The following is a 5,178-nucleotide window of genomic DNA, read 5'->3' as shown; positions in this document are numbered from 1 at the left end:
GGGGGAACGTACGCACGTACATATACATATATGTACATAGATCTCACTTTTTTGATAGCTATTAAATCAAATAATCGTAACTAATAGCATGGTTAGATGTTCTCATTGCTTTGCCTTCGTACAACTTAAATTCAAACATAGTTTTCGCTGTCAACTTTCTATATTTTTTCGGTATTTTTGCTACTTTTGCCGCCTTTTTGGAAGATGTTAAATTGTACATGTAATGTGTGCATAGAAAGCAGCAAATAAAATATTCTAAGTAAAAAAACGACATCAAAAGATGCGTGTCAGTCTATTAACAATAAAAAAGCTAATACATGAGTGTAGCAGTTCGTTATTTTTCTTGTTTTTATGGTCGCGATATTCTAATCCACAAACAAAAAACAAAAGGAACAAATATATTTGGTCCCAATAAACCGCAATGCCTCGAGACAGCTCAGTATTTGCTGTTCCACGAAAAATTCTAGATAAACTTAATCTGCAGCAAAAGCTTTTGATAGGCATTTACTTTAAGTCTGTGCTATTTATTGGGGCGGGCTTGTCGCGAAGCTTATTTGTAAGCTTTAAAAGTAGTTGAATATGTGCATATAAGTTGTGTTTAATGAACTGCTATAGGTTACGCCCGGTGAAGATATCTCACAAAATTGTGTTTCATGGGGAACTTACTCCACTTATTAATTTTTCATGAGCCTGCGCTAAGTGGAACTAGAGCAACTTAGAGCACGATTTTCTGCATCAGCTTTTTTGATGCAGTTACTTAGCGCAAGCAAATGTTTCTGGCAGAAAAATGTTTCAAGAGATTTTTGATCTAACTCGCACGTTTCCTTCATTGACAGCTGTTCTATCCTGCTGGAACCTGAGCTGCTCTGCACTTTTTTCAGTCTCATTAAACACAACTATTAGCGTCCTGAGATTCGGTATTAAAACCGAAAACTACTTGGATTTGTAAAAACTTTAATTATGTAAGAGTTAAAAAAATAGTAAATCGCGAATTTTCTGCTTTCTGATATTAAAAAATTATACAACAGGCATGCAAATCTTTAAGCGCTGTTATTAATTTTTTCCTCATTTTTTTTGTGTTTCTTGCTATGTTCTTAAATTTAAGTCTTTAACAAAAAACCTTATCGATCCAAATTTCAAACTTTGTGCCAAATTTGATAAGAAAAACCAACAAACTTGGGATCAAATTTCGATGTTTTTAATTCGGTTTCTTATAAAGATATTGAGCAGCAGTTTTAGCCCATTCGTGCAAATTTGAAGTACCTAGGGTTTTTCGTTGATTTTTGGCAATTTTGTGGTTGACGATGCCAGTCATTTTCTTCCATACGAATTATGTTCGATGAGTTTTTTATATGGAAAATATGAGCAACACCTTCAACACAAAAAAAAAAATTCGAAAGTAGTATGGGCTACAAAACTGCATACTTAATATATTTCTAAGAAATCTAATTAAAGACATCGAAATTTTTGCGAAAGTTTGTTGAGCTTTTTTTCAAATATTGCACAAACTAAGAAAAACCTGGATTTACACAATTTCCTTGACAACGAACAAACTACATTTTTAAGAAAAAAGTAATTAAGGTTAAATACTAACAAAATAATGCTCAAAGCATAAAACTTATACAATAAAACTTATAATAAAAACAATAAGAAATTCGGCATCAACTCAGTTTGAGAAAATATTCTTGCATAATTTTTTCTACACTCACTTCACTGCTCTATTGAAGATGCAATGCAAAACCTCAAATGTGCTAATGTTACTCTAAGTCATCATTGCTCCACGTGGGAGAATTCGTCATTATAATTTTTTTTTTTTGTTTCATTGACCTCTGCTAACACATAACACATAACCCATTAACATTCGCATTTCGCAATTTGCCTTGCCGGAGTGAATTCGGAGAAAATTCTAGCAGCAGTCATCATGAAATTTCGCAAAAATATTTTTCTGGAAAAACATCATTTGGAATAAATTTCCACTCGTTGGTAGCATAATTTTGAAAATTGCTTTATTTTTGTTGTGCGTATGTACATACATACATGTGTACATATACATATATGTATGTAGGCGCATTTACAAATTGCATTTCATATGTTTGTTACATTGGCTCTGAGAAAATTGACGAATTGTTGAATTTTCATTTAATAGGAATTCTTAAAATGTCGCATGTGTGGGTGAAGTGTGTCTGCCATATAACTCTCACTCACTAGCAGCAAAGACTCAATTGCATCTGCCACGATGTCAAACACTTTGTCAGCAATGTCAATGAGTATACGAATAGCGAAATATATTTTTGTCACGCCATGTATACATACATACATATGTAAGTGTGTATGAGAAATTGTCAATGCAGGAGTGCAGGAGTGCAGAGCTCCAGCTGCTCGTAATTTGCAGCTTACTGGTCTACATATATAAAGGACATGTTTTTTTACTGAATTTCCAGCAATGTTCCAAGAAGTCATTATAATATCGCGTATACGCCCTGGCGTTTGACTTTGATTAGTACGCGGAGTGAGCGCAACAGTGCATGTGGCGTTTATTTATTTATTTTTTGAATTCTTTGTTTGTAAAGTTAAACAAAACCCTCTTATCAGCATTAGATTTACTTGGTTTTACGTTTGGTTTACTTTTCATTATATTTTCTTGATAATTTTTTATTAAAATATTCATTATTTATTCGCCATAAAACCACTGTTTTTATTTGAAATACGAAAAAACACTTGTAATGGAAGAACGTTAGCAGCGAAAAAGAAATATATTGACATTCTTGTCATTGTCGAAAAAGTTGTTTTGGTACACGCAATCGCGCGCATTGTCTAGAAAGTTTCTGCCCCGCTCACAGGTATGCACACTTTGCCCTTGCTGTTTCGTTTGTTTCGTTGATTTATTTGCTTACTTGTAAATACTTTGCGGTGATTTTTGCAATGCGCGTGCGAATATGAATATAAATATTTAAGTACGCTGACATATGTTAAACATCATCGGTCTTAATTATTCATGAATGTGCAGATATGTGTGTGTGTGTGCAAGCGAATGTGGTGTTGGAGTTTAACTGTAGCCACAAAGAAGAAATTGACCGAACTTAAACAAGCAAAGCAAACGATAGCTTGTACTTACACTCAAAATAGAGAGTGGCAACATTTTGCGGAACGTTAATCTTTGAGCGAAAATTCAAATAAATAATGTTCTTTAAAAGGTGTAAGGAATTTTTAGACTTTGAAATAAAAAGAAACATTCCATTGCAATTCTCTCTCAGTGTAGAATGACATTAAAAAGATTAAAAAACCCATTTAATTTGCGCGTTATGCTTTTTAAAGCAAAAATAAATACAAAATTTTGAAGCTTTTACCATTTTTCTTACTGAATACTTTGTGTTATAATTTTAGAGACTATTCGGTTTTTCTTGTGATTTTTTTGGGTCGTTTGGTGTTTTCCAGGCACGTTTCGAGGTATCCCGTATTTTTTTTTTCGTAGGTTTTCCTGACTTATCTTGATTTTCCCAGGTTCTTTTGGTATTTTCTGAGATCTTTCTGAGTTTTCGTAAATATTTCGGATTTTTTTTTCGAGACCATCAAGTTTTTTCCGGGACATTTCGGAATTTTCGTGACTAGTTTGGATATTTTCAAATGTCAAAAAAGTTTTGCATTTTGTTTAGGCATTAAAAACTTAACGCTTGAATGACCGACACATTTTTACAATGTCAACAACCGGAAAGGTCCCAAGGAACCTCCCTTATTAAAATGGGGTATGATGGGTGTAATTGGTTTTTAACCGATTTCAGAAAAAGGAGAAAGGTTATCAATTCGTCGGAATATTTTCTTTTTATGTATGTTACCGCATAATTTAAGACCACATTAACCGATCCCTAAATTTATTTTTTTTTTTTAAGGAAAGGTGTTATTTCACAGGTGGTCCGATTTTAATTTGGTTTAAATTTGATCATTGAATCATGTGGAGATAAACGATAATCTTAAATTTTTATATGAGAATTGAAGTCGGTTCTGTTTTTTGCTTAAAAATTACTTGTTAATATTTTTTTTTTTGCTAACAGCTGTTTGTATACTCGAGAAAGTTACAATACGGGTAAATATGTTCTAAGAGATACCAACTAATATATTTTGGTACACAAAAACATATTCAGGCGAATTGAAAATCTTTTTCTTTTGGATTTACTAAAGCATAAATACTAAGTTGAAAGAGAAGACAATATTTACAAACTTTTGCTTACGTATATCCATGTTTTAACTCTTCACAGCCATACTTACATATTTATGTTTTTTTTTTAGCTGTGTTGGCTGTAGTGGAAAAGTAAATTTAAAACTTTCTATAGCCTTTCAGTTGTCAGAGACTTAAAACTTGCATCATTTTTATTCCAATGAAAATATGCGCGCGCTGTTACAAAAATATGCACATATTTTTCAATGCATTTATAGGTAAACCCATTTAAGCAGAACTCGTATGCCCACATACTCACATTGAAAATATTTCGAACTTTTCTCCTTCAGTCCATATTTACAGAGCGAAAAGAAACAATTTTCTTCCGAAAGGAATACGCTTTTTGTTTTAAATACTTTACTCAGCAGATGGAGTTTGTAGGCCACTTGGCCAGCTTGGCTTTACAACTATAGTACCGGAGATTGATGTGTTGTGTGGGTATTTATTATAACATATGCAACGAAAAGATCATCAGAAATCTGGCCAACAGCTGCATTTGTATGTAAGCGTCGAGGTCAGCATGCATTCGTTTGCCGTAGCGGACGGGGTTGGTGGTGGGTACTGAGGATGAAAGATCCATCACTGCCTTCATTACTATATGCAATGCAAATCTGCAGTTGGTAAAAAATTGGGTCCTAAAGCAAATATAGTAAATCAGATAAACACGCAGGTACTTCGTCCTATCCTGTTTTCGGTCTGGTGGACGGCATTGACTCGCAAAGGTACAAAGCGTGGCACGTACGCACATCATGAGATTGCTACCCTCAAATGCACTCACTGTGGACCTTTACGGTAAACTAAAGGCAAGAAACCGTTACTATGTAGATTCCAAAATATCAGGAAAACGGTTACGGAAATACCAAAACTAGTTTCCAAAAGACCCGAAAATTGTTCCAGAAGAACCGCAGATTGATATCAGAACAACCGAAAAAATAACTAAAAAGAAACGAAATTCGGCCATGAAA

Source organism: Rhagoletis pomonella, unplaced genomic scaffold (assembly GCF_013731165.1).
Source record: "Rhagoletis pomonella isolate Grant_MI unplaced genomic scaffold, Rhpom_1.0 Rhpom_scaffold_00007, whole genome shotgun sequence".
Taxonomy (NCBI): domain Eukaryota; kingdom Metazoa; phylum Arthropoda; class Insecta; order Diptera; family Tephritidae; genus Rhagoletis; species Rhagoletis pomonella.
The sequence above is the reverse complement of the archived record's forward strand: the minus strand, read 5'-3'. Positions refer to the sequence as shown.